The sequence below is a fragment of the Lissotriton vulgaris genome, chromosome 1_2, assembly GCF_964263255.1.
Source record: "Lissotriton vulgaris chromosome 1_2, aLisVul1.2, whole genome shotgun sequence".
Lineage (NCBI taxonomy): Eukaryota > Metazoa > Chordata > Amphibia > Caudata > Salamandridae > Lissotriton > Lissotriton vulgaris.
Genome location: NC_141686.1, coordinates 139,074,625 through 139,098,440, shown reverse-complemented (window position 1 = coordinate 139,098,440; position 23,816 = coordinate 139,074,625). Strand labels below are relative to the sequence as shown.

At 41.0% G+C, this 23,816-nt stretch overlaps 2 long non-coding RNA genes across 2 annotated transcripts; one reads left to right on the top strand and one right to left on the bottom strand.

Annotated features, from left to right (window-relative positions):
- Window positions 1–10,357: 10,357 nt before the first annotated feature.
- LOC147734696 (uncharacterized) lies at window positions 10,358–11,418 on the bottom strand. The gene is made up of 4 exons (XR_015307604.1): window positions 11,342–11,418; window positions 11,118–11,227; window positions 10,903–11,003; window positions 10,358–10,560 (listed from the first exon to the last, which is right to left on the bottom strand). It is a non-coding gene; the product is annotated as an uncharacterized LOC147734696 (long non-coding RNA).
- A 267-nt stretch (window positions 11,419–11,685) lies between these two features.
- LOC147734695 (uncharacterized) lies at window positions 11,686–13,028 on the top strand. The gene is made up of 5 exons (XR_015307603.1): window positions 11,686–11,818; window positions 11,916–12,044; window positions 12,159–12,268; window positions 12,383–12,483; window positions 12,826–13,028. It is a non-coding gene; the product is annotated as an uncharacterized LOC147734695 (long non-coding RNA).
- Window positions 13,029–23,816: the final 10,788 nt, after the last annotated feature.

Here is a 23,816-nt window from a genome sequence, read left to right as displayed (position 1 = left end):
TGTTTATGCAGGAAAAGCTGAGCTTTCAAAAGTAATAGCCCTGACTGGACACTGATTTATTTTGTGCAGTTTCTGTGCCATACTGTATGTCACTTCCAGACATTCTGATACACCCTACTATTAGGAGAACTCCAAGGGCACTTCCCAGTTACCACCTCTAGGACATACTAATGGAGGGAGAATTTTTTAAATGGTTGGTAGAGTTGTGGTGGATTTGTTTTGAGTGGTTGTTAAACTTTGAACCAGCAGTTGTTGCCCTGTCATATTCCACAATGCTTAATGCTTCATTTTGGCATCATTCTCCCTGTGTCTGATGTTCTTTGATGGCTGATCCCATTGGGCTGAATACACTGGTTTGTGCTATGTCGGCCATTGGTCAAGGTGACATTTATGATGCTGAGCCACATCTCGTGCACTGGTCCTCCTATTTTTATTTCTGCATTCTGTCATGTCCTCATTTATGTTTTTCCCAGTGGTCCTGCTTGCGAACAGTCCTCGTGCATGCTGTTTTTTTATCAGTGTAGCCAATTAAAATATCTTATTGTTTGGACGTTCTCCAGTGGCCAACCATTTGTCGTGGAAACAGATATAAACATAGAAAACGCGCATTGCAACAATACATTTGTCCATAACCACATGGACTAATGTACATCTTCTCTGGATAAAGTAAGACCTACAGCCAATTAAATCACAAATAGCTAAAGCATGAGTAGCTGACCCATGTCCTGTGTGTTTTCATCACTGCTTTCGAAAAATGGGAATGCACATTTTTATGTTTATGGGGGTGTCTCTGTTCTAATCTGAAAAGAAAGCCACCATACTTAGGTTTGATGTGTAATGACCATTCACTGGAATGTTCTACATATGGTGCTTGTTAGGTCTGAAATGTAACGGTGTTTGTGCCATCCGTGGCAAACATATTGTATTTGTACATACTTTATACCCACATAAAGGGGCATTGGATCCTCCTCCTTCAACCACTACCACCGTTGGTTCAGGACCCTTCAGCCATTAGCTTGAGACATTATCAATCACATCATAGATCAGCCCTAGGAGACATTTACGATCACTGTCTTTCAAATGCTATAAACAGAATAGCCCTGCACTCTTCAAAAAGGTTTAAATGTATATACTTAACATTTATTTGGCCATATCCATATTGCAAATGGTTTACAATAAACAGTTGTTTTCCCAACATTTTCCAAAGGAATTTAGACACAACTACAGCCCAAACCACTGAACAGATTTACACAAACCTGGGCAGAAAGCTAGAAAGCTAGAACCTGGTCCAGAAAAAGTGCTTTTTGAGATTTGGTGTAAATCCGTTCACTAGTTTGGAGAATTGAAGGTTAGAAAACTCATGTTGCAGAGGATCCGCAGACCAGACAAATCTCAAGCTGAGAACTGATTGGCTGCCACTACTTCAACCAGGCAGTGCTGGCAGCCATCTAGGGACTCGGAACTCAGTCAAAGGCCGTGGGGATGGCTGCCTTCAAGGGGTTTGGCCAGGCCTTGCGGCCAAAAAAGGCCAAGCGCAGTGTGGGATTGGTCGTCTCCATGTGGGTTGGCCACAGGGCCCTTGCATTGCATTGCTAATTACTTCACATATTACATCACTCTTGTCAAATTCTATGACATCATTGATTATATCACTGAAAAATTTGCATTGAAATTATTAATGAGAAAACTATGCATGGCAGGGACGCAAATTATAGTTATCTCAGGGCATGAGTTGAGTTACTTTTGAATGTCTTTGGTTTTTAGAGTTTATAATGTTACTTTGTTACTGAACATTTAATCTGACCCTCACATTACTTTAATCTTTTGTTTACAATCAATCAATCAGCTCTGGGTTCATGCTGGGATCAGTTGAAAAGCCAGGTCTTGAGTCCCTTTCTGAATTCAGTGAGAGAGGGTAATTTTCAGAGGTGCATGTGAAGGTCGTTCTAAGGAAGGAGAAGGAGCATCCTCCACTGTTGTTTCGGCAGATGCAGGGAGTAAGAGCAAGGGCGAGGGAGGCAGGTGTCTTGTCTGGACGGTTGGTGGAAGTTCAGGCAGTGTTTGATGTATGTTGGTCCTTGGTCGTGGAGGGCCTTGTAGGCATGTGTCAGCATCTTGAATTGGCATCTTTTCTTGATGGGGAGCCCATGGATGTACCTGGGGTTATGGATGATATGGGTCCATTTGGAGAGGTTGAGGATGAGTGTAGACACTGTGTTTCGTATCCTCCGGAGTCTCTTTAGGAGTTAGGTGGTTAATCCTGCGTAGAATGTATTGCCACATTCCAGTCGTCTGGTGACCAGGGCTTGAGTGACGGCTTTCCTGATGTTGGCAGGGGAGTCATCTGAAGATCTTTTGGAACATGTGAAGTATGTGGTAGCAGGCAGAGGCAACTGCATTGATCTGACATTTCATGGCGAGTTTGCTATCCAGGATTATGCCAAGGTTGCGGGTATGGTCTTTTGGTGTGGGTGAGGCTCTGAGTTCAGAGGGCCATCTGGAGTCACTCCACGGAGAGGTGTTGTTCCCAAAAATCTGTGTTTCGTCTTGTACCATAGAAGCCCTGGTGACTTAGCACCAGCAGGTTTAGCCCAGTGGGGGCAAGTGTGGGTTAACCTTGGAGGCCTGTCCACAACAATCAATACTGAAGTTCACCTCTAGTCTTGAGGGCAAGCTCTTGAAACAGCACATTATAGAGCAACAATGACTCTGTCACTGAGGTCACAGGACCCTTGAGAAGTGCCAGCTCTAGTGAGGTGAGACCGGTTGGTTTGCACCGGGTGCTGACTTTGGGTTGCAAGTATATTATGGTTTTAAGCTGCCTCCTTCCTGGCCTCCAGCCATTTTCGGCAACAATAAACATGTTATGGTAACTCTGTTGATTAATGTTCTTCCTAGAGAGAGATCAGAGTTTTGTTTAGTGGAAATTTTGATTCATGGGAAGGATTCACAGAGGGTTAATGTGCCTGCTGCAAAGAACATGTACCAATCAGATCACAAAGTGCACATAATGGAAATAGGTCAGTGGGTTACTGCTTTTGTCAGACAGATCTTTGCTTACTTGCAGTTTAGAAGTTAAAATCCTAACATAGAATAGTGAACAATTGTCATGTAAGAGCTGCATGCAAACTTCAAGGGATAAATTAGAGCGTTATTGTTTCTTCCCCAGTCTTTGATTATCCTAATTAGCCAAAAAATTTCATTTAGATAAAAATCAATTCTAAATATCAAAGAGAACCCCCAACCATGATATTATGTTTTAAATTCTTAAGTTGTGTTTGTCCAGAGCAATCACGGTTAAACTGTACTTCCCACTAGTATGGTTGTCATGTGACTTCTACACCTTTTAGTCCTTTGTCTTATGTAACATTTCCTATACAGCAATTTACACATGTATAATTGATTGTCTCTGTGTAGTGTGTGTGATGTAAAGTGCTCTTAAACCCTACACTGGTACGAGTGGCGCTGTAAATCAAATTTAATGCATCTGAGAGAGAGTGTGGTTATGGAGACTTGAGGGGCACTGTTAAAGGGTGGAATTGAGGGAATCTGTTGCAGAGGTGGTCATTTGGGGGCACCAACAAACATTGTTGCACAGGGTGCCATCAGCGCTAATGCCGGCCCTGCCCTTGAGGCCAGTCCGCCTCACCCATTGGTACCTCGATTGGCCTTGTTTCACCAGTAGTAGCTGCAACTCACCAGGGATTGGCAATGCAGGATTTGAACGCACACAAAACTAAATTTGCAAACTTCAAATTCTCTCTTCTTCATGCACAAGCACTTTTAAGATAGGCTGCCTGCTTTGGGACTACTGAAATTATGCAGCAAAAGACGACAAAATTACGCCCCAGTGTTGATTAAATTATGCAGCAAAAAAAAGCTGCAACGTAATGCAGTATATTTTTTTGACATTTTGACATTTTTACACATGCTATCAGTCTCTGGAAAGATTTTGCTTATTATTACCAGTGTAACATACAAATGCATCAGTGAGAAAGGTGATCAGTCAACCTTTGCAAAGGGCCATCCACATCGCAGCAACAAAGTCACATTTTTTAGTAACTTTTGATCCGTTTGACCAACAAACAATTTTTTAGTTCAAATTGTGAGATTATGTAGCAGATCTTGTATTATGAAGCAAAAATGCCATAATTATTTAGAAAACGTTTGCAGACTAGGATATTTTTCCAATTAATGTTTGAACTGTTCTTGTGGACAAAGGGAGAAGTGCTGATGACAGAAACTCCATGGATCAGAGACAAATGGCTTGTGCTTCCACTTTTAACCGCATCGCTGCGGCGGCTTTTCCCGCTGTGCGCGGCATTTTTAAAAATCCCGCGTAACGTGACAAAGCCAGCTCGTCATCCGCGCAGCGCAGGTAACGCCCATGACGAGCTGGCTTTGTCATCCGCGGGGAAGGGGTTAAGAGTATTTGGGACATTCTGTGATTGGATTGTATTTTAATGTCAATAACTCATATTAGACCTTAAATAATTATGTGTATCCATTGATTGAATTTAATTACATAATAAGCTGTAACTGGTCAGTGAAATGCTAAACAAAATACTAAAAATCGGGATTTTTCACGCATTTTGGTCACACCTCTGAATCCGCCCACTGATCCAGTTCTCCGGTTATTCCTGCACTCTGATTCTCCACCCACAGTTCCCCTACATTTTTTTCCCCACTTCGACCACTGGCTTAGAGTCTTGTTTGTAGCAAGGTTGTTTCCAGGCAATTTCCGTGGGCGCTTTAGCTTTGTTGGGTTCTTTCAGATGTGCGTCAGCTTTTGTGACTGACCACTTGCTGCTGACAGATACTGTATTCTGAAAGCCATGCTTTTACATTTTGGTAAAGCAAATCCAGCCTTCCGTCCTACCGGGATAAGTAATCAGCAGTGGCGGCTGGTGGAATTTGAACCTGGTGGGGCTTTTGAAGTAGGCATCACCGAACGGGAGCGAGCGAGCGAAGCGAGCGAGCCCGACGGCAATAAGGGGGGTGTGGGGGGGTTCTCCCCCCGCGAAGAAATTTTTTAAAAATTGGCATTTTTTGGTGCAATTTTCCGCACTATTTCAGTGATAAATGGACTGAAAAATCAGTTCTTCTAGGCATTCATAAAAGAAAACTCATACATTATTTCAGAGAATTTCTGTGTTGCCAAGCAAGACTGACTTCTGAAGAGGGCCAGGGTACTAAGCCAGGTTGCACATCCACAAAGAAACACTCTTGTAATTTTGTTCCTCCCAAAAATGACGGCTGGCCATTTCCTTTTCTGCATCAGCTATTCAACGTTGATTGCCCAGTAATCTTTATGACATATTAAACAGCTACATGTATAAGAAATATCAATTTGAAACAAACATTTAATTTTTAGGAAGTCAGCAAAAGCTTTTCATTTTTGAGCAACTCAATTTTGCAAAATAATTAAGTAAATATTGTATTTAAAATAGTTCATATAGCGCTCTGAAGCCCTTGGGTCTATCAGTATTTTAGAAAACCACTAATTAAAAATAAGTTAGGAAATGAGTGTAATATGCATTGCTTATAATATAAGAAATATCCATTAAAAATCTTTCATTTATTTAAGAAAGAAAGAACAAAAACGTTATTTGCATAAGCAGGCTAGGTACAAATGTTTTACTTTATTTTTAAATACTTTGCATGCCACTCTCAGGCCCTTGTGGCAGTCAGTATAGTAGAAAATGGCTACACAAAAATAAAATATGAAAATAAATAAATGTATATTTTAAGAAATATCCCTTCAAATCCAATATGATATTTGTAAACACAAACAAAATTATTTTAAATAATACTATGTAAATTGTTTGAATGCCACTCTCAGGTCCTTGTGCCCTTCAGCCAGCACAGCAGAAAAAGTTAAACAAAAAGAAATTATGGAAATAAATAAATGTACATTTTAAGAACTTTCAAAACCAATATATTTTTAAACACAATTGACAAAATAAAAATAATATTTAAATACTTTGCATGTCAATCTCAGGTAGAAGGGTTCCTGTCCCTGTCAGTACAGTAGAAAACGGTTAAATAAAAATAAATTAGGAAAATAACTAAATGTTGTATATATAAAGACATATACCCTCAAAACACTAACAACAAAAATATTTTAAATAATATTAAAATATGAAAACAAATATATATAAATTCACAGATACATAAGCACACATATATAAATACATATCAACTGTACAGGAGTTGTATGAATATTAAATGGAATGAGAACATTTCCAACAGTACTTCCTAATGTTATCAAACAAAACAAACTGAGCTATAAACACCTGAAACTATGATCACACATCAGATTCATATTTTCTATTTATATAGAAAGTTTGCTCGTCGATCTTTAATATGAACAAACTTTTCGATTGTTCTTTTGTTGAATTCTGGTATTTCCTTTATTAGCTCTTTTTCCATTGACAGCATAGCCAAAGCATTAAGTCTAGCTTGAGTCATAGTGTTTCGCAAAAAAGTTTTTACCCTGTTTAGTGTGGAAAAACATCGCTCAGATTCTGCTGTTGTCATGGGTGTAGTAATGACAACTCTTAAGAGCTTTATGGTCTCAGAAAAGGATTTCTCTAAGTTGTTTTCACATAAAAAGCTAAATAAAGCCATGGCACCACCAGTAGTTTGACGGAAGTCTCGTCTTCCATACAGGACCGAAAGTTCTGTACTCAATCTGGCTTTGTCTAACATAGGATAGGCTTCTACCGTTTCTGCGAGTGCCTCAGCTGGGAAAGATTTGTCATGGCTTTCAAAAAGGTCACTTCGCAATAGTGTTGCACTTACAAGATGCTTTGTGAAAGCAAAGCGCTCTCTGGCATGGACCACAATAATGTCACAGACTTCTTTTGCTTCTTGGGTTAAAGTATTTATTTGCAGTCTCCGGTTTACAAATGTACATTCTTGTGGCAGTGTAGAATCCAAACTGTCAATGGATTCTCGTACTTTGGTGATGCTTGTCACAAAGTCTGTAGTAGCTTTCTGGACAGACACAGTGTCAAAGTCTCGCTTTTGCAATTGATTATATAAAATGTCTACCTGGGGCATTATTTTGAAAAAAAGAAACAGAAAGAATATAAACTCTCTATCATCTAATGTTCTACTAAATCCCTTAGCTTCACATATAGTATTCGACTCAAAATCACCACTGTTTGCAATGGTTGACATACATTCAAGAAGATCTTCTCTGAATTCATAAATTAGCAATATTGCTCGAATATTGAAGTTCCAGCGAGTTGCAGACCCTCTTGGAAGTCTTCTTGAAACTATTTGTTCAAGAACTTCCGTCCTTTTCGGGGAACGTGCAAAAAATGCTGTTATACCACCAATCTCTGAAAAGAAAATTTTAACTCTAGATATTTTGGAGGAAGCCTGTTCCATAATTAGGTTAAGTTGGTGGGCATAGCAGTGAATATAATGTGCATTTGGGTAAACATCCCTGATTTTCTTTTGCACCCCACCTGTTGCACCACGCATGACGCTGGCACCATCGTAGCTTTGAGCAATTACTTTTCCTTTAGCACATTGCTCAGGGAAAACAATGTTTAATTCATTAAGAATGGCTGAGGCAATTGTTTCTGCAGATGAGTCTTTTAGATGTGTGAAACAATAAAATCTTTCAGCTACCTTGCAATTTCCATCAATGTAGCGGAAGACCAGAACTGACTGTGTCTTAGTAGAGACATCAGTTGTATCATCAGCTTGGATAGCTACATAATCAGTGGTTCTCAACTGCTGTATAATATACTCTCTTATTACTTCCAGCATACAGTCCAGCAATTCATTTTGAATAGTTTTAGAAGTGCCTTTAAACATGGTGGCTGTTTTTAAATGTGTTTCCATAGCACTGTCAATGCTGGAGACAAAATCAACAAGACCCCTGAACACACCAGGATTTAGAGACTCTTCAGTTTCATCATGGCCTCGTAATGCCAATTCAAAGGCACCACAAAATCGAATACAGTCAATCAATTTTGATAAAATGTATCGGTTTTTATCCACTTCTGCATTATGTTTTCTTACTCCCACACGGTATGCTTCGTTTAATTGCTGTACAATGTCCGATTTTCCAAAAAGAGATAATTTTAACATATTTGTCAAATGGGATTTACAGGAATCATGTTTTTTTATTTTTTCAGCCAGATGCTTTAGGTCAGTAACTCCTGTTTTTGTCCAGGTAACTTCACCTCCAAAGAGTAAGCATGGGAAACAGAATAAAGCATTTTTAGAAGCGCTACCAGTAAGCCATTCAATCCTATCATACCATGTACTGGTAAAGCGACGTGTGTACCCCTTTCCCCTATCTTTTGTAGACTGCTCAATTTTAATTTGAGGTTTATCAGCTCCTAATGTTTTCACTTGCAGTTTATCTGCATATGTCAAACCCAAAAATGGGTTTATGAGTAAACTGTCAACTGTGTTCATTGTGTCCAGCAATATATCAGATTGTAAATAGAAAACCTAGCCTGTTTTTTAAAATTCCCTTGGTTGAAGACACAAAAACGATATTACGCAAAATACTAAATAAACACTAATTTAAATTGTCATGCACACACAAGTAACAGGAATTATTCATCCACATCCATCTTCAGTCTGACAGGAATGCAACTGCAGCAGCACGTACAGCTGTTCCCCAAGCGGTATAGCCTTGTAAATTTTTGCAGAATTTCTCCTGGGATCCTGTTAATAATTAAAATATGGTGTGAGCTTCGAGGCTAGGTGCCATAGCATGCACAACACCAGTGGTGATTGAAAAGCTTGAGCATGTCAATTCAGTGATCTGCCTAGAATTTAAAGGGTGTACTTATAAATTTTGACTTGACTTTAGATGGCAAATAATACAAAACATATTAAAAAATGTCTTCAAAAGAATGAGAGACTAATTGAGCAATACCCTTTAAAAGGGTTCTAGGCAGATCTCTGATATATCCAGTACTCATCTGTACCCAACACAGCAAAATAAATGCATATTTTTTCAATTAGGAGTTTAACATTGCAGTTAGACCATTTTGATATTCTACACATTGATGAAATGACCTATTTTACACACAAGACAGACTAAAATTACAGCCTATAGACAGTGCTAGTCCTATCAGTGATCCTATTACTAAATGGACAACAGTCAGAAAGTCACAACACATTAGATTGATTTTATATATCCAACTCACTGTACATACTCTGTGTGCAGTAAAAATAGTGTGTGCAAAAAATAGGCTGAAAAACATTGCTGTAAAAAATATTGTCGACTGAAAAAACTAGAATGAAAATAAACAGTGGCCTAAAACGTGGTAAAATGCCATGCATTATAGAGCAAAGATGAGTGTACTGGGATCAGGGGTAAGAGGCATCCTCCTAAAGTAGACAGGAGCATTTAAAATGAGGTGGGGTAAAGGGCCCGGAGACTAGCAATGCATTTTAATAATTCAAGTATTAGTTAGCTTTAAGGGATAGTTAGGAGATTTTAGGGTAGCACTAAGTAGTAGTAGAGGGCTATAATGAATTAGAGTAGTACTTTTTTAAGCAGGAAGAAAGGATAAAACATATGGGCAGTTTGGTGTTTAAAGGCTTTAAGGGTGAAAAGCATTAAGGGATAGTAAGGGATTACCAGGCCACAGTTAAATAAATGAAAGTGTATAAAAATATAAAAGATTTCAAAATCAACATTTTGGGAATTTTCATGGTCCATGATGAAAAACAAAAAATGATTCCCTTGAACTTTCAACTCGCTACAAGCTCACACTCTGAACTGTTCTGCTAGGATAAGCCAACAGGCAGTCCTCCACACCTAAAGACCACACAGTTGGCATCCATATACAGCTGAATGTGGACCTTTGCCGTAAATAGAGAACCATGTCCTACCTTGTGGCCTGAGATTAAGGATCACGAAGCTGAGTTTTGGTCAATGTCCTGTTACAGCAGAGTCAGAACTACCACTTGTCCTCTTTCGATATCTCTCAGTACTGATCTTGAATGTGATTATATCACGATCAGTTTTAAATCCAATTTTTCATGTGCTAAAAGAATTAAAACAATAATTATTACCAGCAATTACATTGCATTCATGTAATGTAATGTTTCAAGCCAATGTGCTTGGGTAAATATCAGGGACCCCCTGTTTAAGGATCTAGCTCCTGGGTCAGGGAAACAACAATTTTTGAAAAGGTATATACCCAGGCAGACTTTAGCTACAGAAACCTGGCTTAAACGTAACACATCACAATAAAAACATATGATAAACACACAAGAAAATAATAGAAATCAGAAAAATCAACAGACTGTTATGATATCAAAAATACATTTTAATTATGATTTGCTTTTTTCTAAAAAAATCGACCTGATAGAAAATATATAGTTACACAAATGATACATTAATTAGGAATGACATTTCTGCATCAATACATTATTAAAATACAAAAACTGTAAAAAAAGATTTTTTTATATCTAAAATTATTCTTCCAAAAGATGTCAGACTTGGGCTGTGTCAACGCGTTTCGACAAAACATTTGTCTTCATCAGGACTTTAGAATGTGCAGCCAATTTTTTCTAAACAAAATAAAAATAGGTTTTAGATACAATCATGGTCAGCATTTTGTGCGTTACATTTAGTGGTTTATGTAGAAGCTATCAAAAAGTGACCAGACAGGTAATAGCATTTTATCACATTTTATAACAGTCTGTTGATGATATCCTATCCTTGATAAAAACATTGTATACATTTCGATAAAAAAGCGACTTTGATTAAAAGTTCATTTCTAGGCCAGGCTTTTATATTTCATAGGGATGATAGTACAGAATCGTAGAGGTACCAGAATGCATTCGTATTGGGAAACCCTAATATACCAAACTATATAGGTAGGTAGGTATTCGTTTAGGAGACTTTCTTACCTAGGGAAAGAGAAAGAGTTATTGTAGTGACCTTCCACTGTAGAAGACTGAAACTGGAGGGCAGTGTTTTTTCTACAAAGTGATGCAGCGGTAGACAATGCCTATTTGGAAAAAAGGTTCAAACTGTGTTGATGTACTTAATTTTTACTCGTAATCTTTAAACAAGAGATGGTATGTTAACTCTGTCTTCTATTATTTATTAATGGCAGAATTACCTGAGGGAGCAATGGACAATGCGTATTTTTTAGCTCCTATGACTCAGGGCCGATCTTATTAGTCTTCAACAAAGGGACGTTACACTTGATTGTTTACAAAGGAGGTGTTCCTAAATAAAAAAACACAGAAAAGGAATCAATATACCTGACTATTAAATTTCTATTTTTCCCAGTCCTTACAGGTATTACTTAGAGTTAATGGTTATTCCAGACAGAAATTTTACCTCTTTTAGAGAACACTATCGTCCCAATCCAAAAGGGGGCGTAATGGAGAACTCTGGTTTGTCAAAGCTGTTCTAGCCGATTACTCCGTGCAAAGCCGTTTTTCGACTCGCTGCAGACCTCCGTGTCGGCTTTCACTTTGAAGTCGGCTTTTATCTTGAAGCCTTGTTTTGAATGACTCGTTAGAAGTCGTCTTTTGACTGACTCGCTAGAACTGTTAAGTCGGTTCTCCTTTTTTAAAAAGACGTACCGTTAAGGTGTTTATGTGAAAACTGAGTAAACTAAATATTCTATTCCATTCTACTTGTTAATTTAATCACATCCTTTCTAGAATTTATATCGAGGCTGCACCATCCCCGGTTAGTGCCCATCTACTCAATTGTTTCTCGCGTGGAAGAACGGCAATATATTAACCTGCAGGAAGTAAAGAGATATACAAACGGCTCGACCTTCCGTCGCCGTCCGACAGAATCTAAAAGGTAAACACACACTAAAGGATTCAGTCGAAATTTATTTATATGTCGAAGTGGGATTAAGAGACAAACACTGTTTCTCTGTTCCTTGTTCTATTTTCAGGTTGTTTTTAACTTTCACTCTGACCATGTACCATCGCTAGATACATATATCGGCTAGAACAGCTTTGACAAACCAGAGTTCTCCATTACGCCCCCTTTTGGATTGGGACGATAGTGTTCTCTAAAAGAGGTAAAATTTCTGTCTGGAATAACCATTAACTCTAAGTAATACCTGTAAGGACTGGGAAAAATAGAAATTTAATAGTCAGGTATATTGATTCCTTTTCTGTGTTTTTTTATTTAGGAACACCTCCTTTGTAAACAATCAAGTGTAACGTCCCTTTGTTGAAGACTAATAAGATCGGCCCTGAGTCATAGGAGCTAAAAAATACGCATTGTCCATTGCTCCCTCAGGTAATTCTGCCATTAATAAATAATAGAAGACAGAGTTAACATACCATCTCTTGTTTAAAGATTACGAGTAAAAATTAAGTACATCAACACAGTTTGAACCTTTTTTCCAAATAGGCATTGTCTACCGCTGCATCACTTTGTAGAAAAAACACTGCCCTCCAGTTTCAGTCTTCTACAGTGGAAGGTCACTACAATAACTCTTTCTCTTTCCCTAGGTAAGAAAGTCTCCTAAACGAATACCTACCTACCTATATAGTTTGGTATATTAGGGTTTCCCAATACGAATGCATTCTGGTACCTCTACGATTCTGTACTATCATCCCTATGAAATATAAAAGCCTGGCCTAGAAATGAACTTTTAATCAAAGTCGCTTTTTTATCGAAATGTATACAATGTTTTTATCAAGGATAGGATATCATCAACAGACTGTTATAAAATGTGATAAAATGCTATTACCTGTCTGGTCACTTTTTGATAGCTTCTACATAAACCACTAAATGTAACGCACAAAATGCTGACCATGATTGTATCTAAAACCTATTTTTATTTTGTTTAGAAAAAATTGGCTGCACATTCTAAAGTCCTGATGAAGACAAATGTTTTGTCGAAACGCGTTGACACAGCCCAAGTCTGACATCTTTTGGAAGAATAATTTTAGATATAAAAAAATCTTTTTTTACAGTTTTTGTATTTTAATAATGTATTGATGCAGAAATGTCATTCCTAATTAATGTATCATTTGTGTAACTATATATTTTCTATCAGGTCGATTTTTTTAGAAAAAAGCAAATCATAATTAAAATGTATTTTTGATATCATAACAGTCTGTTGATTTTTCTGATTTCTATTATTTTCTTGTGTGTTTATCATATGTTTTTATTGTGATGTGTTACGTTTAAGCCAGGTTTCTGTAGCTAAAGTCTGCCTGGGTATATACCTTTTCAAAAAAAATTCAAGCCAATGTGCTTCCTGTACAATAATGTTTTACACAAAACAAATAAAAATAATACATTCAGGTGTTTTTAATCGAATGTGCATGAGTGCAAGTGAGCTCCTGGGTCTCTGCAAGCATGGTGATGTGTGAAATTTTGTATAGCGTTGAATATTTCTGCAAAGAAGTGCATGCCCATGTTTAAACATGAATCTATGTGAACGAATGTGTGTGTATGTTTGAGTATGTGTGCATTGCAGTGAGCACCTGTGCCGCTGGCCCGAAACTCTAGAATCCTGTTGAAGTAGTGAGCAGAGGTATGGGAACACCTCATGTGACTAGAGGAGGGATGGTGAGTTAAGGTTTTACACCGGTTACATTCAGGGGGCTAGAGGACAGATAAGCCAGTGATCATTTCCAGCAACCAGACCCTTAGGTTGAAAACTTTCAGCACCAAGGCCACTGCCACCTCTAAATAGCCTATAGTCCATCGCCTTTCTGGAAAACAACAGTTGGCATAGGACGACCCCATGGTTCTACGTGGAGCACTCTCTGCCAGCCGGGTCAGGAATTATTTTGGTTTATAACTTGCGCTAACTGAAGAAAGTGTTTTACACTGTGGGAAAGCAAGCAGTTTGGCAAGAGATTGGTGATTATTTCTTCCAGGCAGTGCCGAAATGTGATTTTGCCAAGAAAATAAGTGGGACAGACTGCATGCTTTTCATGACCACGATGCACTTACTGCCAGCGTGCTTGCTGCCTAAATGCAGCTACTCAGAAAGCATGCAAGGTGGTTGGGGACCCATGGGAAACAGCTTTCCTCTTCCTGCTGGACCTCTCAGCCGCCTTCAACACTGTTTCCCACCACACCCTCTGCACAAGAGTCCACGATGCCAGCATCCGGAACAAAGCCCTGGATGGATCTGCTCCTTCCTCACTGGCCGAACACAGAGAGTAAGACTTCCACCATTCAACTGAAAACCCACAGAGATCAGCTGCAAAGGGTCTCAAGGCTCCTCCCTGAGCCCCAAGCTCTTCAGGCCCTATTTGCAGCCATCGTCAAGAACCACAGATTCAACGTTGTCTCCTACGCCGATAACATCCAGCTGATTCTCTACCTCACAGAAGGACCCACAGCTGCCAAGAGCAACTTCCACAACAGGATAAATGCAGTCACCACCAGGATGAAGGACAGCTGCCTCAAGCTTAACTAACTCAAACAAGACCTAAGTCCTCAACCTGGGATCTACCCCCAAGTGTTGCCACTCCCTCTGCCTTGGTTGACTCTTGGTGGCTCAGGCAGAGGGGGTCTGCAGCACTTGTATGTATGTATGTATGTATGTATAAAAGATTTTATTACGCGCTCTGCTACTACAGAGTATCCTGGCGCGATATGTGAACTAGAACAGAGCCGAACCAAGGAAGAAGGGAAGCAACTAGATACTGAGATTAAAAAGGTGAGTTTTTAACCCCTTCTTAAATTCTGCCAGTGTGGCTGACGCACGCAAAGAGAGCGGCAGGGCATTCCAGGATCGAGCTGCTTGGACAGAAATAGATTGACCACCCAATCTCACATATCTGATTTTAGGCGTAAACATCAGAAGGAGATTAGCTGATCGGAGTGCACGGCGAGGGGAATAAAACGTGAACCTCTTGTGCAAATATTGTGGTCCGTGTTGATGCAGGGCACGGAAGGCCAGGACCAGAGATTTGAACACAATACGATGGGCCACTGGAAGCCAATGGAGCTTTCGGAGATGAGCAGAAGCGCTAGTTCTTCTCGGGAGATGGAATAAAAGTCGGACCGCCGCATTCTGAATAATCTGCATTCGGTTGATGAGATATTTAGGAAGACCGCTAAAGAGGGCATTGGAATAATCCAGCCTAGATAGAATCAGAGCACGCAGAACCGTCTCTTTTGCTTCCCTATGGAGCAGTGGAAGGAACCTTTTTAGTGACTTGAGGGTCGCAAAACAGGTCGGCGTAAGTTTTTTTAGATGTACTTCAAACTTAAGATCCTGTCCGAACCAGACCCCCAAGTTTTGGGCCGGGCCTCCAAGAGAGCTGGGACAAGCAAAATCAGGCGGCCAAATGAGATCCTTAAAATTGGCCGGAAAGTTGCCATAAAACAACAGCTCTGTCTTGTCCTCGTTGCATTTAAGTTGGGCTGACAGGAGCCACCGAAAGACATTGGATAGACAGGAGCAGACGACACTAGCATCTAGGCAATTCTTAGGCCAGGTAAACAACAGCTGAGTGTCGTCGGCGTACGCCATTATTTTGGCTCCCCACTGCTCAGCCAGATAGATCAGCGGGGTCATATAAACGTTAAACAACAGGGGGCTTAACGTCGACCCCTGGGGGACCCCTGTGCTGAGCTTCTTGGGAGACGAGGCGTAAGGAGGCATCCAAACTTGCTGCGTCCTTTCCGACAGAAACGAGGACAGCCAAGCCAGAACCGCGCCTGACAGTCCCACCTCTGCCAACCGATTCAGCAGCAGAGCATGGGGAACCGTATCGAAGGCGGCAGATAAGTCCAGCAAAACCAGGACCGCTCTGCCGCCTCCGTCCAGACACTCCCTGATGGCCTCCGAAACTTCCACCAGAGCCGTCTCGGTGCTGAAAGCCGCCCTGAAACCCGATTGAGCCGGGTGCAGGGCCTGAGAGGACTCAATAAAATTATTCAGCTGCCTATAAACAACCTTTTCACAGACCTTCGCCAGTGCCGGGAGCAACGATATCGGACGATAGCTGGACGTGGCTAGAGGGTCCAGGCCAGGCTTCTTAAGGAGGGGAAGCAATTTCGCCTGTTTCCAGCAAGGTGGCACTGAGGCCGAGGACAAAGACAAATTGACCACCTGAGTGGCCTCCTGATAAACCACGCTCGCAGCTCCCCCCAGAACCCTGGCGGGGCAAGGGTCAGAGGGTGAACCCGACTTTAGTGACTCCAAGATGGCCAGCACGTCCGCTTGCACAGCTGGCTCAAAGGTGGTAAATTGGCTAGTAGATTGCTTCCCCCCAGAACAAGCGAAGGGTGACAAGGGCCGAAGAAGCCCACTGGAATTTTGGAGCTCCCCCCCCCACACACTCCCACTGACTACATGTGAAACCGTGGCAACCTCCTGGACTTCTCTCTCTCAATAAACCACCAAATCAACGTTGTTTATTCCTCCTATTTCCACATGCTCCATCTACTTCATGAAATCTTCCAGTGTGCCCCAGTAAGTACAGGAAAACTGTCACCCATGAGCTTGTCAGCACTCTATCCAGCACCACCCAGAAACTCCAAAAGAAACTGCAGAACATCAAGAACACCTCCGCCAAACTCATCCTGAACATCCCACGTCGCAGCCACATCACCGGCCACCAGAGAAGGGAAATATCCATTACAACGAATCCAATACAACGCATGCCATTACAACGCATGACATGACAACACAACGCAAGTACCATTACATCGCAATGCTATTACAATGCTTAGCATTACAATGCAAAGCATTATAATGCATATACCTTTACCACACATGCCTTTACATGAATTTCTTTGTATAGGCAAGTATGGTAAAAGCATATGTGTTTTACATGTAAGTATAAGGTAAGTATAGGGTTTAGGGTGGGTTTGGGGTGTAGGGGTATAGGTTTGGGTTGCCAAGATTAATTTTAGGGTTCAGGACAGGTATATGTTTTGGGGTGCCAAGGTTAATTTTAGGATTCAGGGTGGGTTTGGATTTTAGGGTGCCCAGGGTAATTTTAGGGCTCGGACAAATCTGGGTTTTGTGGTGCCAAGGGTAATTTAAAGTTTAGGGTTTGGGGTTGTAAGGGTAATTTTAGGGTTTAGGGGGTATGGGTATTAGGGTGGTAAGGGTAGTTTTAGAATTTTAAGGGGGTAGGACTATTGGCACTGGTACAAAGGGTCATTTTGCGGTTGCCTGGGGGTATTATATATATATATATATATATATATATATATATATATATATATATATATATATATATATATATATATATATATACACATATACACACACACACAAACAGAGACACACAATTACTTACCTTAACCACTTTTACCAAGTATATGCCTTTACCACGCATGTCTTTTCCTTGTAATGGCATGCGTGGTAAAGGTATATGCATGGTAAAAGTGTGCTTTGCAATGGTAATGCGTTGTAACAGCACTTGTGTTGTTACAACCACGTTATAATGGCATTCTATTCCCTGAGTGACCTTCACTTGCTATCTTTCAACAAAAGAATTACCTTAGCTCAAGCGCCTCACGCACGCCTACAAATCCCTCCACAACGCCAGACATACATAGCTCAACCACCACTTCTGCTTCTACACTCTCCCTTGACATCTCCACTCCGCCCAATTGGCGCAGGCCACCATCACACATCTGTAGACCAGTGCTGGAGAAAGATCCTTGTCTAAACTTCTGGAACGTCCTGCCTCTACACCTCAGGCAATCACCATCACGTCCGCAATTAAGGAAGGACCTCAAGACTTGGGTCGTCAAATCAATTCTAGATCCCCTCCCTCAACACCCCACACACAGCGCCTTGAAACCCTACGGGTGAGTAGTCTTGCTTTAAATAGTAATTGATTTGAAGCAATGGAGCAGAAAGAAAGGCTTAAAGCTTATCATCATAAGACGCTTGCTTTTGAATTTTTATTTTCAAAATTTTTAAATTTAAATACCACTATTTTGTTTTTTTTCTTTTTATAGTGCTACTCATCCATATGTAGGGTGTCAAAGCGCTTTAGATCACATGTACACATATATTGACAATAAATGAAGAGTGTAAATCAATGTACAGGTTGTGTTACAAAAGTAAGTGAGGGTTACAAGGTTGAAGAGTTGCATGCTGTTTATAGCTCACTGTGCTATATGGGAAGGATTAAAATGTATGCACTGTCACTGCACATAACCAAATGAGCTCTGTATTAAAAGCAGTAACCCACTTATCTAGTTTCATAAAATAAACATCTGTCATCGGCATATTACATAGAATTTTGCATGGAGTGCACTGCATGACACACATTAACCCTTGCAAGTTTATTTAAATGCACTCATGAGTCATGATACTAGACTAGAGTGTGCTATATGTTAAAATAATTACAAAGTAGTATATTTAAATAATGGAAATATTGCAAAAATAATTTAAATGAACAATAATTAATACTTCACACTTACCCCAGTTATCAGGCAGCTTCTGTCTCAGCCGGTTGATGCTAGTTGCTGGCTGGCTGTGCTTCTCCTTTGTTGTCCAGCAGCTACTGGTTCAGAGAGAGCTGAAACAGTAAAGCTTTCACTTTCAGGATGAAAGTGAAAGCTCTTCTCTGTGCAGCATGTGACACCACGTCACAGGGTCATGAGTTAAGTCTCATGACTGTGACATAAATAAAATGCTTACAGCGTTTTCTTTTTTTTTTAAATGAAGTTAAAAGTTTATATTCAATAATCATTCAGTGTAATGATTATTTCATTTTTAAAAATGTCCTTTCCCAAATGAGTCGTTTTTGAGGTGGCTGGGGTCAGTTATGCATGACCCCACCCCCTCCAGTGACGACTAATCAAAGGGTGGGGTGAGGGTGTACTCGTCATAATTCCCCAGACTTAAATGCAGCCTCGGGCTTACACTGTACCCGCCCGAGGCTGCTGTAAATTTGTGATGCTGCCTTGCGTCATTTCTGGGCGGGCCCCAAAAGGGCCATTCTTTATACTCCCGGGCTGGCACCTAATGCCCCCGGTGTTTAGACTCCGGCAGTGAGGCTTCAGGCTGTAGCATTACATTGTGACACATGCGCAAAGCGCATGTGTCACAAATCCCCCCACACGCTTCCTCCATTTCCTGCCTGGCCTGCCTGCTGCTGCAGTGACGCTCGAGTGCGTCCTAAACTGATGGCAGGCAGGCAGGCCGGGCTTTGATCATCACTGCAGTGCGTCTCCGCCGGCTCGGGATTTAAAATGCCTGGTAAGTAACATTGCTGTTACTTAGCATTTTAAATCCCTGGCTTGCCGGCCGAGTCGATAGGGAGGGCGGAGCCCCGCCGCCCTTGAATGAAAACCGCCGCTGGTAATCAGAGAAGAAAGGTCTGGATGCCTTTCACCTGGCTTTGTGAAGTCAAGTGGTGGATGTCCCCAAGCCCGTTCTCAGGGCTACAAAGCACGTTGCACAAATTAAACACTGTTTTATGCACATTTGGTATGTATTTTTGTTTAGTCTCTGGTCGGGTCGGGTCGAGTTTGCGCTATGTAAAAAAAATAGAAGAAGAAATAGTGCCTCAATCTCAGTGCAGCCGACAGACAATAATTAACAGAAAATCAATCTGTACTTGGTCCATGCTCCACACAATGGAAAGGAAGTAACGTAGTAAGTGACCCCTCGCAAGCGCTGCCAACTGAGAAGGCAGGAAAGAAGAGTGATAAAGATGCCAGCGAATGGTAAGCTATGGGTGGGCTGTAAAGCCAATGTAAGTTCACAGTAAGTCATTTGCCGCCAGCCACCTTGTGCTGCCTGGTAGGCTCAGCATGAAGAGCAGTGGGAAATGTAAGAACACGGACTCACAACAAACAATGTAATGAAACTATGGGTCGCCGTCACAGAGCGACATGCACAGAATTTGTGGAATTCTAATTAAAAGAAATATCCTTCACCAATGTTTCTATTATATAACATTATTAGTAGCTGCCAGTGACGTCTCTGTACCTTGCCCTGATACCATCTAATTTCAACAGGGGCGGCTCCTCCATTAGGGCGGAGGAGCGTCTTCCCACTGCTTTCTCGCAGTGCGAGAAGCAGAAACATAAAATTGTATTTTAAATACCATTTTATGTTTCTGCTTCTCGCGCTGCGAGAAAGCAGAAGGCAATGTGTGCCTGGTTGGGGGTGGGCAGGTGGGCAGTTCGAGGAGGAGGGGTTAGCTCCCTGTTGTGGGCCCTGACTGTTTGGTCGGCCGTCTGGGGCCGACCAAACCAGTCATGCTCACTCTTCATGCAGCCTACATAGAGAAAAGGGCCTCCCCAAAGGCGCCCGGCTGGGCACTGTCACTTTTCACTGCTACGCACGGTGACAGGTACCAGCCTGGCTCGTATGAGCACTTTCACCTGCATATGTGCCTGACACACTAATGTAGTGCCAATGATACCAAGCAGGTCAATAGGAAACACTCAGCAATCCCTATGGCTCCAAATGTCCTACCACCCTCCAATTTACCTCCAGTGTCCCAGATACCCTGAATGGAAGTTCACCAGCCCTTCCATCCGGGCTTAAGGCCCCACATGGCTACGGTCACACCTCATCTGGTGCCCCGGAAAGCAGGCGAGGATCGATAGTAAGCATAAACAAGAGGTAGACATCACACAGGGGGGGATCTATGACGTAGACCGTTACAACGCAATTTTTACAACGCAGGTACCATTACAATGCATGCCATTACAACGCATGGCATTACATAGCAGATACTATTACAACGCATGCCATTACATCGTAAGTATAGGTAAGTATATCTTTTTGTAAAAAATGTAATAAAGTTAATTTAATTAATTTAAATTAATAAATATAATTTAAAAAAATTTTAAACAGTAATTAATTTAATTTAATTTAATTATAGTAATTTAATTAATATTAAAATTGTAATTAAATTAATATATTTAATATAATATAATTCATGAAATATAATAAATTTATAAATTGTAAATAATATATTGTAATTTATTACAATAAATATAATTTAATTAAATTTAAAATAATACTTAATATAATTTAATTTAATATAATTAAAGAAAATTAAATAATTTAAAAATTGTAAATAATATTATTTAATTATAATAAATTAAATAAATAAAAAAGTAATTAATTTAATTTAATGTAAGTAATGTATTTCAATTAATTTTATAATTGTAAATATTGTAATTAATTTAATTAAATTTAATTAAATAAATGTAATTAATTAAATGTATTTAAAGTCGTAATACCCCTGTACCCCAAAAACCAAACCTAGCCCTAAAACCTAAAAATACCCCTGTACCCCAAAAACCAAACCCAGCCCTAAAACCTAAAAATACCCCTGTACCCCAAAAACCAAACCCAGCCCTAAAACCTAAAAATACCCCAAAATTACTTAAATTAATATATTAATATTTTATTTTAATTTTAATATTAATTAAATTAATATAATAATGTAAAATAAAATTAAATAAAAATTATATACTTACCTATACTTACGATGTAATGGCATGCGTTGTAATAGTATCTGCTATGTAATGACATGCGTTGTAATGGCATGCATTGTAATGGTAGTGCGTTGTAAAAGTTGCGTTGTAACGGTGCAATACCCACAGGGGGTCTTGGCCCTACTCAGGACGGTCACCACAAGTTGTGAAGCAGAAATGGGCTAAGAGCAACAATATGTTACAAATAGGGGTCCACCAGGGCCTTCTGGCAGCAGCTCAGTTCTACGAAACACAGGGGGGTCCACATGGTCTCTTGATCTGCTCCTAAACTTTCTCGGAAGTGTCCCTCCAGCCTAATCAATTCATCTCACTTCTGTCGGGTGCCACGAAGTCTTCGGAAGGGTGTGATGGGTTGAAGGCAGTTGGTCCACCGTGATGGGGCCAGTGAGGGAACAAGTAGTGAATGGGGAACAATACACAGGCGGACATCTTGATTTGAGGAGGCGATTTGAGGGCACAGCTCGGATCAACACGTTGATCCGAGTTGTGCCCTGACAATCTGTGGACAAGGTCTGGCGCACGATGAGATGAGTCACACCAGAAACTTCAGGTTACATGAAGTAGAGTTGCAATTCTGTACCTCCCTGAAAATTAGGCAGTAGGTCCAGCACAGCGTGATGTTGTTGCTCCAGACATTTCCGGTACCACACAGAGGCGCAAGTTCAGCAATGCTTCACGAGGTAGAATGAGACTCTGCAATTGATGCATCCCCCACTTCCGGGGATCGTAACCTGTGAACAGGACACTGCATGCAATGAGCATAGAGTTGGCGTGGTGCATGAGTAAAATGCGGCACAGTAGATGAAACGGACCACGTTGGATCTCGCAACCGGTTAATCCGCTCACCACAAGCAAGACACTTGGGCGTGCCAAAGATCCTGCAGTACAGAAACCACTTTGCCGTAGATGCAGGCAACTTCCTGAGCTCCACACTAGGCATGCAAGTCTCCTTGCATGATTCTGTAGTTACAAGTTCACACCATGCTGTCCAGCTTTTAGCAGGCAATGTGGGCACTTAGAGGTCTCCACTCTCCAGATGCCACCAGTAGATGGTGTGGGTCCCTTGTAAGAGATCTTTCATATCCCTGAGACCTCTGAGAAAACAAGAGACCAGCTAACACGTTCTTGGAAGCCCACATCAGAGTGCCACACATCAGCAGGTTATTGGCCCAGGCCAGCCACTATTCAGGAAGGCACTCTGTCCTTTCCATGGGCAGTTATCCTCCATGCGAATAACAGAGTCCTCTAACAATGTGCACCGCGCATCCCCACAAGCAGATCTCCCCTCACGTTGGGGAAGCACTGGGTAGTTACACCTCATAGGGCCTTTCAAGTTAGGGGAAGGATCAATGGGTATTCCTCTGAAACACAGATGTGACCCCTAAATTTTCATCCTGTCTCCTATGAGGCTGAGGAATACAGATCTCTTATAATTATGGGGGATGTAATCTGGCTCCAGAGGCAAGGTGTCACAGTCTCTAGACCCCCATATATTCCGCCAGGCCTGCGAATGGCAGAGGTTGGCTATTACAATTGCATGCCCAATGGTTTCTGGCTCTCAATTGGGAATGCCCAGATATGCTTCCTTGACCTCTGGTGTTGACTGGCGCCAATACTATGGCACACAAAAAGTTTAATGAGTAAGAATGACAACCTTCCATAAGTGGCACTCCATGCAAGATATGCCAAGCTCACCGTTACCATTGGAACAGGTTTGACCTAGCAAGTCCATTGATAGGATAGGATACATCATGAGGCTGCTCCTCTACAATACCTTATTGCAACTTAAGATACCAGCAACCCATTCCCCATGCTAAATTAAGGGAAGAGCAAGCCTCCTCGGCAGGGGAACACTCTTGGGTCTTCCTTCCTACCTGGGCAGCAAATACCTGTAGGTGCCAGCCCAGCCCTTCACCTTTCATCCTAGTGCAGGTGAAAGATCTCCTCCAGCTGTACCGTGTTTGCTACGGGCCACCCAAAGTACATGCACAATGGATTCTCATAGACCTCCTGTGGCAGGTTGGACACATGTTTGAAATATGCCATCCGTGCGAGTGCGCACACGAATATAGCCCTTTACATCGCATACATGTACAACGCATGCGATTGCAACGCGGTCGTTACAACAATTGCATTGTTACATCGCAGTACCATTACAACGCAAGTTGTTACATCGACTTGCTGTAGGGGGCGCGCTGGATTTAGGAATAGTATAATTTACTATTCCAACTCCAGTGTGCGCACCTGTAGGGAAGGAGTTGGAATAGTATTTTATACTATTCCTTAGGATAGGGTGCCCTCTACAGCAAGTTGATGTAACGGCTTGTGTTGTAATGGTACTGCGATTTAACAACGCAGTTGTTGTAATAACTGCGTTGTA